We start from the raw sequence: 14,493 nt of genomic DNA, 5'->3' as shown, positions 1-14,493 counted from the left end.
TGTAACATGCACTCTCACTGTTGCATTCTGTATACAAGGGGGCGATTTATGGTCCTGCAGGGTGCACTGAAAAAGGGTAGGCTGAAACAGCCTAGAAGGAACACTAATATGTATATTATTTGTTTTTCGGTATATTAGAGCATGTACGATCTATGTGTAACCATTTGCCGACAATAGTATTTTGTCTTTTTGTATATTTGATTGCTACATTATGCAGTAGTATATAGACTTCCTGTATACCTTCATTAATAAGAACAACTCAGCTTGTTTTTATGAATGGGAGGATTACCATGGCTCCGGTTACACACACACATATATATATAATTTCCCTGGTGAGAATAAAGCTGGGAACACACCAGGACGATTCTAAGGGCAATTGCACGATGTCAACACATCGGATTGAAATATTGTTCGGAAAAGTGCAAATCGTGCAGTTTTCACTAACAAAGATCCGATGTGCAGTCCTGCGGGCTGTTTTTCATATCTTTAAGAGTTTAAAAGCTGCATGTAAGATCTGAAGCTATCGTTTATGACAGCATGCTCATGGATGTGGCCACTCCTAGATTTTGTGCAAGATCTTTAAGATCTATCTTTTGTGTATTGCACTATAAGGGTCACTCTGAGTTGATCGCTCGCTGCAGTTTTTCGCAGCGCAGCAATCAGGTTACTACTGCGCATGCACCGCAATGCGCACGTGCGTCGTACGGGTACAAAGCGGATTGTAGCTGATAGATGGATTTAACGAAAAATACATTCCCACAGCCGATCGCAAGGAGATAGACAGCAAGAGGGCGTTTGTGGTTGGCAACGGACCGTTTTCTGGGTTTGTTTAGGAAAAACGCAGGAGTGTCCAAGCGTTTGCAGGGTGGGTGTCTGACATCAATTCCGGGACCAAAAAGACTGAAGTGATTGCAAGGGCCGAGTAAGTCCAGAGCTACTCAAACTGCAAAAAAAATAAGATTTTACTCACCGGTAAATCTATTTCTCATAGTCCGTAGTGGATGCTGGGGACTCCATAAGGACCATGGGGAATAGACGGGCTCCGCAGGAGACTGGGCACTCTAAAATAAGATTTTACTTACCGATAAATCTATTTCTCGTAGTCCGTAGTGGATGCTGGGACTCCGTCAGGACCATGGGATTAGCGGCTCCGCAGGAGACAGGGCACAAAAATAAAAGCTTTAGGACTAGGTGGTGTGCACTGGCTCCTCCCCCTATGACCCTCCTCCAAGCCTCAGTTAGGATACTGTGCCCGGACGAGCGTACACAATAAGGAAGGATTTTGAATCCCGGGTAAGACTCATACCAGCCACACCAATCACACCGTACAACCTGTGATCTGAACCCAGTTAACAGTATGACAAACGTAGGAGCCTCTGAACAGACGGCTCACAACAATAACAACCCGATTTTTTTGTAACAATAACTATGTACAAGTATTGCAGACAATCCGCACTTGGGATGGGCGCCCAGCATCCACTACGGACTACGAGAAATAGATTTATCGGTAAGTAAAATCTTATTTTCTCTGACGTCCTAGTGGATGCTGGGACTCCGTCAGGACCATGGGGATTATACCAAAGCTCCCAAACGGGCGGGAGAGTGCGGATGACTCTGCAGCACCGACTGAGAGAACTCCAGGTCCTCTTTAGCCAGGGTATCAAATTTGTAGAATTTTACAAACGTGTTCTCCCCCGACCACGTAGCTGCTCGGCAGAGTTGTAATGCCGAGACCCCTCGGGCAGCCGCCCAAGATGAGCCCACCTTCCTTGTGGAATGGGCCTTGATAGATTTAGGCTGTGGCAGGCCTGCCACAGAATGTGCAAGTTGAATTGTGCTACAAATCCAACGAGCAATCGTCTGCTTAGAAGCAGGAGCACCCAGCTTGTTGGGTGCATACAGTATAAACAGCGAGTCAGATTTTCTGACTCCAGCCGTCCTTGAAATATATATTTTCAATGCCCTGACAACGTCCAGCAACTTGGAATCCTCCAAATCGCTAGTAGCCGCAGGCACCACAATAGGCTGGTTCAGGTGAAACGCTGAAACCACCTTAGGCAGAAACTGAGGACGAGTCCGCAGTTCTGCCCTGTCCGAATGGAAAATCAGATATGGGCTTTTATACGATAAAGCCGCCAATTCTGACACTCTCCTGGCTGAAGCCAGGGCCAGTAGCATGGTTACTTTCCATGTAAGATATTTCAAATCCACCGATTTGAGTGGCTCAAACCAATGGGATTTGAGAAAATCCAAACCTACATTAAGATCCCACGGAGCCACTGGGGGCACAACCGGGGGCTGTATATGTAGTACTCCTTTTACAAAAGTCTGGACTTCAGGAACTGAAGCCAATTCTTTCTGGAAGAAAATCGACAGGGCCGAAATTTGAACCTTAATGGACCCTAATTTGAGGCCCATAGACAATCCTGTTTGCAGGAAATGTAGGAATCGACCCAGTTGAAATTCCTCCGTCGGGGCCTTCCTGGCCTCACACCACGCAACATATTTTCTCCAAATGCGGTGATAATGTTGTGCAGTCACCTCCTTCCTGGCTTTTACCAGGGTAGGGATGACCTCTTCCGGAATGCCTTTTTCCCTTAGAATTCGGCGTTCAACCGCCATGCCGTCAAACGCAGCCGCGGTAAGTCTTGGAATAGACACGGTCCCTGCTGAAGCAGGTCCCGTCTTAGAGGTAGAGGCCACGGATCTTCCGTGAGCATCTCCTGAAGTTCCGGGTACCAAGTTCTTCTTGGCCAATCCGGAGCCACGAGTATCGTTCTTACTCCCCTTTGCCGTATAATTCTCAGTACTTTTGGTATGAGAGGCAGAGGAGGAAACACATACACTGACTGGAACACCCACGGTGTTACCAGAGCGTCCACAGCTATTGCCTGAGGGTCTCTTGACCTGGCGCAATACCTGTCCAGTTTTTTGTTGAGGCGGGACGCCATCATATCCACCTTTGGTTTTTCCCAACGGTTCACAATCATGTGGAAGACTTCTGGATGAAGTCCCCACTCTCCCGGGTGTAGATCGTGTCTGCTGAGGAAGTCCGCTTCCCAGTTGTCCACTCCCGGAATGAACACTGCTGACAGTGCTATCACATGATCTTCCGCCCAGCGAAGAATCCTTGCAGCTTCTGCCATTGCTCTCCTGCTTCTTGTGCCGCCCTGTCTGTTTACGTGGGCGACTGCCGTGATGTTGTCCGACTGGATCAACACCGGCTGACCCTGAAGCAGGGGTTTTGCCAGGCTTAGAGCATTGTAAATCGCTCTTAGCTCCAGTATATTTATGTGAAGAGACATCTCCAGGCTTGACCACACTCCCTGGAAGTTTCTTCCCTGTGTGACCGCTCCCCAGCCTCTCAGACTGGCATCCGTGGTCACCAGGACCCAGTCCTGTATGCCGAATCTGCGGCCCTCTAACAGATGAGCACTCTGCAACCACCACAGAAGAGACACCCTTGTCCGTGGAGACAAAGTTATCCGCTGATGCATCTGCAGATGCGATCCGGACCATTTGTCCAGCAGATCCCACTGAAAAGTTCGTGCGTGGAATCTGCCGAATGGAATCGCTTCGTAAGAAGCCACCATTTTTCCCAGGACTCTTGTGCATTGATGCACAGACACTTTTCCTGGTTGTAGGAGGTTCCTGACAAGTTCGGATAACTCCCTGGCTTTCTCCTCCGGAAGAAACACCTTTTTCTGAACCGTGTCCAGAATCATTCCCAGGAACAGCAGACGTGTCGTCGGGGTCAATTGAGATTTTGGAAAATTCAGAATCCACCCGTGCTGTTGCAGCACTACTTGGGTTAGTGCTACTACGTCCTCCAGCTGTTCTCTGGACCTTGCCCTTATCAGGAGATCGTCCAAGTAAGGGATAATTAATACACCTTTTCTTCGCAGAATTTCGGCCATTACCTTGGTAAAGACCCGAGGTGCCGTGGACAATCCAAACGGCAGCGTCTGAAACTGATAATGACAGTTTTGCACCACGAACCTGAGGTACCCTTGATGTGAAGGGCAAATTTGGACATGCAGGTAAGCATCCTTGATGTCCAGGGACACCATAAAGTCCCCTTCTTCCAGATTCGCTATCACTGCTCTGAGTGACTCCATCTTGAACTTGAATTTTTGTATGTACAGGTTCAAAGATTTCAGATTTAGAATAGGTCTTACCGAGCCGTCCGGCTTCGGTACCACAAATAGTGTGGAATAATACCCCTTTCCCTGTTGTAGGAGGGGTACCTTGACTATCACCTGCTGAGAATACAGCTTGTGAATGGCTTCCAATACCGTCGCCCTGTCTGAGGGAGACGTTGGCAGAGCAGACTTTAGGAACCGGCGAGGGGGAGACTTCTCGAATTCCAACCTGTAACCCTGAGATACTACCTGCAGGATCCAGGGGTCCACCTGTGAGTGAGCCCACTGTGCGCTGAAATTCTTGAGTCGACCCCCCACCGCCCCTGAGTCCGCTTGTAAAGCCCCAACGTCATGCTGAGGGCTTTGCAGAAGCCGGGGAGGGCTTCTGCTCCTGGGAGGGAGCTGCTTGGTGCACTCTCTTACCCTTTCCTTTGCCTCGGGGCAGATATGACTGTCCTTTTGCCCGCTTGTTCTTATAGGAACGAAAGGACTGCGGCTGAAAAGACGGTGTCTTTTTCTGTTGGGAGGGGACCTGAGGTAAAAAGGTGGATTTCCCGGCTGTTGCCGTGGCCACCAAATCCGATAGACCGACCCCAAATAATTCCTCCCCTTTATACGGCAATACTTCCATATGCCGTTTGGAATCCGCATCACCTGACCACTGTCGCGTCCATAAACTTCTTCTGGCAGATATGGACATCGCACTTACTCTCGATGCCAGAGTGCAAATATCCCTCTGAGCATCTCGCATATAAAGAAAAGCATCCTTTAAATTGCTCTATAGTCAATAAAATACTGTCCCTATCCAGGGTATCAATATTTTCAGTCAGGGAATCCGACCAAACCACCCCAGCACTGCACATCCATGCTGAGGCGATGGCTGGTCGCAGTATAACACCAGTATGAGTGTATATACTTTTCAGGGTAGTTTCCAGCCTCCTATCAGCTGGATCCTTGAGGGCGGCCGTTTCAGGAGACGGTAACGCCACTTGTTTTGATAAGCGTGTGAGTGCCTTATCCACCGTAGGGGGTGTTTCCCAGCGCGCCCTAACCTCTGGCGGGAAAGGATATAATGCCAATAACTTCTTTGAAATTAGCAGTTTTCTATCGGGGTTAACCCACGCTTCATCACACACTTCATTCAATTCCTCTGATTCAGGAAAAACTACAGGTAGTTTTTTCAGACCCCACATAATACCCCTTTTTGTGGTACTTGCAGTATCAGAGATATGCAAAGCCTCCTTCATTGCCGTGATCATATAACGTGTGGCCCTACTGGAAAATACGTTTGTTTCTTCACCGTCGACACTAGATTCGGTGTCTGGGTCTGTGTCGACCGACTGAGGTAAAGGGCGTTTTACAGCCCCTGACGGTGTCTGAGACGCCTGGACAGGTACTAACTGGTTTGCCGGCCGTCTCATGTCGTCAACTGATTTTTGTAACGTGCTGTGTTGTTTCCTTTATAGCAGCTTAATATATCAATATCGCCAAAAAAGTGCCCCCCCCTCTCTGTTTTTTTACCATGTTTCTGTAGTGCAGTGGAGAGTCCTGGGAGCCTTCCTCGCAGCGGAGCTGTGCAGGAAAATGGCGCTGTGTGCTGAGGAGATAGGCCCCGCCCCCTATTTCGGCGGGCTCTTCTCCCGGTGTTTGTGAGACCTGGCAGGGGTTAAATACATCCATATAGCCCCAGGGGCTATATGTGATGTATTTTTAGCCAGAACAAGGTATTATCATTGCTGCCCAGGGCGCCCCCCCCCAGCGCCCTGCACCCTCAGTGACCGCTGGTGTGAAGTGTGCTGACAACAATGGCGCACAGCTGCAGTGCTGTGCGCTACCTCATGAAGACTGAAAAGTCTTCTGCCGCCGGTTTCTGGACCTCTTCACTTTTCGGCATCTGCAAGGGGGTCGGCGGCGCGGCTCCGGGACCGGACTCCATGGCTGGGCCTGTGTTCGATCCCTCTGGAGCTAATGGTGTCCAGTAGCCTAAGAAGCCAATCCATCCTGCACGCAGGTGAGTTCACTTCTTCTCCCCTAAGTCCCTCGTTGCAGTAAGCCTGTTGCCAGCAGGACTCACTGAAAATAAAAAACCTAATAACTTTTTCTAAGCAGCTCTTTAGGAGAGCCACCTAGATTGCACCCTGCTCGGACGGGCACAAAAACCTAACTGAGGCTTGGAGGAGGGTCATAGGGGGAGGAGCCAGTGCACACCACCTAGTCCTAAAGCTTTTATTTTTGTGCCCTGTCTCCTGCGGAGCCGCTAATCCCATGGTCCTGACGGAGTCCCAGCATCCACTAGGACGTCAGAGAAAGAAAGATTTAGTACTACCTGGTGTGCACTGGCTCCTCCCTCTATGCCCCTCCTCCAGACCTCAGTTAAGGAAACTGTGCCCGGAAGAGCTGACATTACAAGGAAAGGATTTTGGAATCCAGGGTAAGACTCATACCAGCCACACCAATCACACCGTATAACTCGTGATAAACTTACCCAGTTAACAGTATGAACAACAAACAAGCATCACACAACTGATGCCACATAACATAACCCTTTAGTAAGCAATAACTATATACACGTATTGCAGAAAGTCCGCACTTGGGACGGGCGCCCAGCATCCACTACGGACTACGAGAAATATATTTACCGGTGAGTAAAATCTTATTTTCTCTAACGTCCTAGTGGATGCTGGGGACTCCGTAAGGACCATGGGGATTACACCAAAGCTCCCAAACGGGCGGGAGAGTGCGGATGACTCTGCAGCACCGAATGGGCAAACTCAAGGTCCTCCTCAGCCAGGGTATCAAACTTGTAGAACTTTGCAAATGTGTTTGAACCCGACCAAGTAGCAGCTCGGCAAAGCTGTAATGCAGAGACCCCTCGGGCAGCCGCCCAAGAAGAGCCCACCTTTCTTGTGGAATGGGCTTTCACTGATTTTGGATGCGGCAATCCAGCCGCAGAATGAGCCTGCTGAATTGTGCCACAGATCCAGCGAGCAATAGATTGCTTTGAAGCAGGAGCACCCAGCTTGTTGGATGCATACAGGACAAACAGCGAGTCAGTCTTCTTGACTCCAGCCGCTCTGGTCACATAAATCTTCAAAGCCCGGACTACGTCAAGCAACTTGGAATCCTCCAAGTCACCAGTAGCCGCAGGCACCACAATAGGTTGGTTCAAATGAAACGATGACACCACCTTTGGCAGAAATTGCGGACGAGTCCGCAATTCTGCCCTATCCATATGGAAGATCAGATATGGGCTTTTACATGACAAAGCCGCCAATTCTGACACACGCCTAGCCGAAGCTAAGGCCAACAGCATGACCACTTTCAACGTGAGATACTTTAGCTCCACGGTCTTGAGTGGCTCACACCAGTGGGATTTCAGTAAACTCAACACCACGTTAAGAACCCAAGGTGCCACTGGTGGCACAAAAGGGGGTTGAATATGCAGCACTCCCTTAACAAACGTCTGAACCTCAGGCAGTGAAGCCAGTTCTTTTTGGAAGAAAATGGATAGGGCCGAAATCCGGACCTTTATGGACCCTAATTTCAGGCCCATAGTCACTCCTGACTGTAGGAAGTGCAGGAATCGACCCAGCTGGAATTCCTCTGTAGGGGGCCTTCCTGGCCTCACACTAAGCAACATATTTTCGCCATATACGGTGATAATGCTTTGCTGTCACATCCTTCCTAGCCTTTATCAGCGTAGGAATAACTTCATCCGGAATGCCTTTTTCCGCTAGGATCCGGCGTTCAACCGCCATGCCGTCAAACGCAGCCGCGGTAAGTCTTGGAACAGACAGGGCCCTTGTTGTAACAGGTCCTGTCTGAGAGGCAGAGGCCACGGGTCCTCTGTGAGCATTTCTTGCAATTCCGGGTACCAAGTCCTTCTTGGCCAATCCGGAACAATGAGTATTGTTCTCACTCCTCTTTTTCTTACAATTCTCAGCACCTTCGGTATGAGAGGAAGAGGAGGAAACACATAGACCGACTGGAACACCCACGGTGTTACTAGTGCGTCCACAGCTATCGCCTGAGGGTCCCTTGACCTGGCGCAATATCTGTTTAGCTTTTTGTTGAGACGGGGCGCCATCATGTCCACCTGTGGCAGTTCCCATCGATTTGCAATCTGCGTGAAGACTTCTTGATGAAGTCCCCACTCTCCCGGGTGGAGGTCGTGCCTGCTGAGGAAGTCTGCTTCCCAGTTGTCCACTCCCGGAATGAACACTGCTGACAGTGCTAGTACGTGATTCTCCGCCCAACGAAGAATCCTGGTGGCTTCTGCCATTGCCACCCTGCTTCTTGTGCCGCCCTGGCGGTTTACATGGGCCACTGCCGTGATGTTGTCTGACTGAATCAGCACTGGTTGGTTTCGAAGCAGAGGCTCCGCTTGACTCAGGGCCTTGTATATGGCCCTTAGTTCCAGGATATTGATATGCAGACAAGTCTCCTGACTTGACCACAGCCCCTGGAAGTTTCTTCCTTGAGTGACTGCCCCCCATCCTCGGAGGCTTGCATCCGTGGTCACCAGGACCCAGTCCTGTATGCCGAACCTGCGGCCCTCGAGGAGGTGAGCACTTTGCAGCCACCACAGAAGAGACACCCTGGCCCTGGAGGACAGGGTGATCAGCCGATGCATCTGAAGATTCGATCCGGACCACTTGTCCAACAGATTCCCACTGAAAGATCCTCGCATGGAACCTGCCGAAGGGAATGGCTTCGTATGACGCCACCATCTTTCCCAGGACACGCGTGCAGTGATGCACCGATACCTGTTTTGGTTTTAGGAGGCCTCTGACCAGAGTCACGAGCTCCTGAGCCTTCTCCTCTGGCAGAAACACCCTTTTCTGGTTTGTGTCCAGAATCATGCCCAGGAAGGGCAGACTCGTCGTAGGAATCAGCTGCGACTTTGGAATATTCAGAATCCAGCCGTGCTGTTGCAACACTTCCTGAGAGAGTGCTACGCTGATCAGCAACCGCTCCCTGGACCTCGCCTTTATGAGGAGATCGTCCAAGTATGGGATAATCGTAACCCCTTGCTTCCAAAGGAGCACCATCATTTCCGCCATCACCTTGGTAAATATTCTCGGTGCCGTGGACAGGCCAAACGGCAACGTCTGGAATTGGTAATGACAGTCCTGTACCACAAACCTGAGGTACTCCTGATGAGGTGGATAAATGGGGACATGCAAGTACGCATCCTTGATGTCCACACACCATAAAATCCCCCTCTTCCAGGCTTGCGATGACCGCTCTGAGCGATTCCATTTTGAACTTGAATCTTTTCAGATAAATGTTCAGGGATTTTAAATTCAATATGGGTCTGACTGTACCGTCCGGTTTCGGTACCACAAACATTGTGGAATAGTGCTACTGACCCTGGTTTAGAGATTAAAATTATATTTATACGGTGTACATACACAAAGATGACAAAAAATATTTTAAATATAAACAAGAAAATCTGACACTGATGAAGCCGCTGAAAACGGACCCTGAGGCGGAGAAACGCGTTTGAGAGAGAGAAAGACAAGCACTGTGAGTCTAGAGACAGTCTCTCACCCCCTGCAAAATCGGGTGTGTGGCTCACTACGTTCATTTACCGGCCGGTGAACTGTTATCACTCATACCTCAGTGCACAGGGTTATGAGTGCTGTGAAGCTTTGGTGACCCCAATAATCTTATGCTGCTAGCTTGTGCAGCCGGAAAGGATAACATCTATTTTGAGTGCTTTGGCAAAATGTGCTCTAATCCTGAAGTAATGCACAACAGGGGCTAACCTAATCTACTAATTCTGCTTCTATTTCTGGCTATTGGCTGTTTTTTCTTGCAAGTCTCACAGGACTGCTTCTTCTATTGCTGCTAAGTGAACTTTGTGTGGCTATATAACAATACTAACCTTGCCATATATGGATGATTGAAAGGCTGCCTGGATAAAGGAAATATATGCTTGTTCATTGGGACATAATAATTCATTGTGCTAAATACCGGGACTGCCAATACAGCATTCATTTAAAGCTCAGAGTATATATTTTTTTCATTAATTCGCTAGGGCAATTTTATGCATATATTATCATTAACATCAGTATTGAATGGTAAGCTAAATATCGTAAAAACAATTCTTTCATAGATGTGCAATTAACTAAGAATTGTAATTTATGATGAAATTTTATTAATTTAATGTGATACTGGCCGGTATCTTTTCTTGTTTATATTTAAAATATTTTTTGTCATCTTTGTGTATGTACACCGTATAAATATAATTTTAATCTCTAAACCAGGGTCAGTAGCGCCGTCTCATTTCTTGTTTGTATATTCTTTGCTAGAGGGTTTTTGGATCATCCCTTAGAGTTCAGCTGCTCTCACTCTGGTCAGTGATTAGCGCCAGGTGCATTCCCATTTCATTGTGGAATAGTATCCTCTTCCTTGTTGAAGGAGGGGTTCCTTTACCACCACCTGCTGGAGATATAACTTGTAAATTGGCGCTAACACTACTTCCCTTTCTATGGGGGAAGCTGGCAGGGCCGATTTGAGGTAACGGTGAGGGGGCATCACTTCGAATTCCAGCTTGTATCCCCGAGACACAATCTGTATAGCCCAGGGATCCACCTGTGAGCGAACCCACTGGTGGCTGAAATTTCGGAGACGCGCCCCCACCGCTCCTGGCTCCTGTGGAGCCCCAGCGTCATGCGGTGGATTTAGTGGAAGCCGGGGAGGACTTCTGTTCCTGGGAACTAGCTGTGTTGTACAGCTTTTTTCCTCTACCCCTGCCTCTGGTCAGAAAGGACGCACCCCTGACCTTCTTGCTTCTCTGTGATCGAAAGGACTGCATTTGGTAATACGGTGCTTTCTTAGGCTGTGAGGGAATATATGGCAAAAAGTTTGACTTCTCAGCTGTAGCTGTGGAAACTAGGTCCGAGAGACCGTCCCCAAACAAATCCTCACCCTTGTAAGGTAACACCTCCATGTGCTTTTTGGAGTCGGCATCACCTGTCCATTGCCGAGTCCACAGGACCCTTCTGGCAGAAATTGACAATGCATTTATTCTAGAGCCAGTAGGCAAATGTCCCTCTGGGCATCCCTCATATATAGGACAGCGTCTTTTATATGCCCCAGGGTCAGTAAAATGGTATCCTTGTCTAAGACATCCATTTCCTCAGACAGATTATCTGCTACAGCACTACACATCCAGGCCGACGCAATAGCCGGCCTCAGTATAGTACCCGAGTGTGCATAAACAGACTTCAGGATACTTTCCTGCTTCCTATCTGCAGGATCCTTTAGGGCGGCCGTATCCTGTGACGGCAGGGCCACCTTTTTAGATAAGCGTGTCAGAGCTTTATCTACCCTAGGGGAGGATTCCCAGCGCATCCTGTCCGTTGGCGGGAAAGGGTACGCCATAAGTAACCTTTTGGAAATCAGCACTTTCTTATCGGGGGAATCCCATGCTTTTTCACATAATTCATTTAACTCATGTGAAGGGGGAAAAGTCACCTCTTGCTTTTTCTCCCCATACATATACACCCTTTTGTCAGGGACAGGGTTTTCCTCCGGTATGTGCATTCCTTCATTGCTATAATCATGTATCGGATGGCTTTAGTCATTTTAGGCTGCAACTTTGCCTCATCGTCATCGACACTGGAGTCAGAATCCGTGTCGACATCTGTGTCAACCAACTGGGATAGTGGGCGCTTTTGAGACCCCGACGGCCTCTGAGCTGCAGAATCAGACACGGGTTGAGACCCTGACTGATTATCCAACCTTTTATGCAAGGAGCTTACGTTATCATTTAACACCTTCCACATATCCATCCAATCAGGTGTCGGCGGCGACACCACAGTCACTTGCACTTGTTCTGCCTCCACGTAACCGTCCTCGTCAAACATGTCGACACAAACGTACCGACACCGCACACACACAGGGAATGCTCTAATTGAGGACAGGACCCCACAAGGCCTTTTGGGGAGACAGAGAGAGAGTATGCCAGCACACACCCCAGCGCTATATAACCCAGGGATTACACAGTAACTTAGTGTTTACCCAGTAGCTGCTGTTTATGATAATTTTGCGCCTAAATTTATGTGCCCCCCCTCTCTTTTTACCCTTTTTCTACCTTGATACTGCAGGGGAGAGCCTGGGGAGCTTCCTCTCAGCGGAGCTGTGCAGAGAAAATGGCGCTGGTTAGTGCTGAGGAAGAAGGCCCCGCCCCCTCAGCGGCGGGCTTCAGTCCCGGGTCTGTGTAATAAAATGGCGGGGGCTCGTACATATATACAGTGCCCAGCTGTATATATGTGTCTTTTTGCCAAGAGGTATCCTAATTGCTGCCAAGGGCGCCCCCCCCTGCACCCTACAGTGACCGGAGTGTGTGGGTAGTGTGGGCGCAATGGCGCACAGCTGCAGTGCTGTGCGCTACCTCATGTGAAGACAGGAGTCTTCTGCCGCCGATTTAGTTGTCTTCTTGCTTCCGCCGGCTTCTGACTTCTGGCTCTGAGAGGGGGACGGCGGCGCGGCTCCGGGAACGGACGACAAGGTCAGGTCCTGTGTTCGATCCCTCTGGAGCTAATGGTGTCCAGTAGCCTAAGAAGCGCAACCTAGCCGTAGTTGGGTTTGCTTCTCTCCCCTCAGTCCCACGTAGCAGAGAGTCTGTTGCCAGCAGAAGCTCTCTGAAAATAAAAAAACCTAACTAAAATAATAAGAATTTACTCACCGGTAATTCTATTTCTCGTAGTCCGTAGTGGATGCTGGGGACTCCGTAAGGACCATGGGGAATAGACGGGCTCCGCAGGAGACTGGGCACTCTAAAAGAAAGATTAGGTACTATCTGGTGTGCACTGGCTCCTCCCTCTATGCCCCTCCTCCAGGCCTCAGTTAGGGAAACTGTGCCCGGAAGAGCTGACACTACAAGGAAAGGATTTGGAATCCAGGGTAAGACTCATACCAGCCACACCAATCACACCGTATAACTTGTGATAACCATACCCAGTTAACAGTATGAACAACAACTGAGCCTCAATCAACAGATGGCTCATAACAATAACCCTTTAGTAAGCAATAACTATATACACGTATTGCAGAAGAAGTCCGCACTTGGGACGGGCGCCCAGCATCCACTACGGACTACGAGAAATAGAATTACCGGTGAGTAAATTCTTATTTTCTCTGACGTCCTAGTGGATGCTGGGGACTCCGTAAGGACCATGGGGATTATACCAAAGCTCCCAAACGGGCGGGAGAGTGCGGACGACTCTGCAGCACCGAATGAGCAAACTCAAGGTCCTCCTTAGCCAGGGTATCAAACTTGTAGAACTTAGCAAATGTGTTTGAACCCGACCAAGTAGCAGCTCGGCTAAGCTGTAAAGCCGAGACCCCTCGGGCAGCCGCCCAAGAAGAGCCCACCTTCCTTGTGGAATGGGTTTTTACTGATTTTGGATGCGGCAATCCAGCCGCAGAGTGAGCCAGCTGAATCGTGCTACAGATCCAGCGAGCAATATCTGCTTCGAAGCAGGAGCGCCAACCTTGTTGGCTGCATACAGAATAAACAGCGAGTCAGACTTTCTGTCTCCCGCCGTTCTGGAAACATAAATTTTCAAAGCCCGGACTACGTCCAGCAACTTGGAATCCTCCAAGTCCCTAGTAGCCACAGGCACCACAATAGGTTGGTTCAAATGAAACGATACCACCTTAGGGAGAAATTGGGGACGAGTCCTCAATTCTGCCCTGTCCATATGGAAGATCAGATAGGGGCTTTTACATGACAAAGCCGCCAATTCTGACACACGCCTAGCCGAAGCGAAGGCCAATAGCATGACCACTTTCCACGCGAGATATTTTAGCTCCACGGTCTTAAGTGGCTCAAACCAGTGGGATTTCAGGAAATCCAACACAACGTTAAGATCCCAAGGTGCCACTGGTGGCACAAAAGGAGGCTGAATATGCAGCACTCCCTTTACAAACGTCTGAACCTCAGGCAGTGAAGCCAGTTCTTTTTTAAAGAAAATGGATAGGGCCGAGATCTGAACCTTTATGGACCCTAATTTGAGGCCCATAGTCACACCTGACTGTAGGAAATGCAGAAAACGACCCAACTGGAAGTCCTCTGTAGGGGCCTTCCTGGCCTCACACCAAGGAACATATTTCCGCCATATGCGGTGATAATGCTTTGCTGTCACATCCTTCCTAGCTCTTATCAGCGTAGGAATTACTTCATCCGGTATACCCTTTTCCGCTAGGATCCGGCGTTCAACCGCCATGCCGTCAAACGCAGCCGCGATAAGTCTTGGAACAGACAGGGCCCCTGCTGCAACAGGTCCTGTCTGAGAGGCAGAGGCCATGGGTCCTCTGTGACCATCTCTTGAAGTTC

At 49.2% G+C, this 14,493-nt stretch overlaps 1 protein-coding gene across 1 annotated transcript in view; it reads right to left on the bottom strand.

The window, feature by feature from the left end:
• ZHX3 (zinc fingers and homeoboxes 3) overlaps positions 1–14,493 on the bottom strand; it is a 101,473-nt gene that overhangs the window by 21,136 nt on the left and 65,844 nt on the right. The window lies entirely within an intron of this gene.

Source organism: Pseudophryne corroboree, chromosome 3 (assembly GCF_028390025.1).
Source record: "Pseudophryne corroboree isolate aPseCor3 chromosome 3, aPseCor3.hap2, whole genome shotgun sequence".
NCBI classification, from domain to species: Eukaryota; Metazoa; Chordata; class Amphibia; order Anura; family Myobatrachidae; genus Pseudophryne; species Pseudophryne corroboree.
This window is presented reverse-complemented; position numbering and strand designations above follow the sequence as displayed.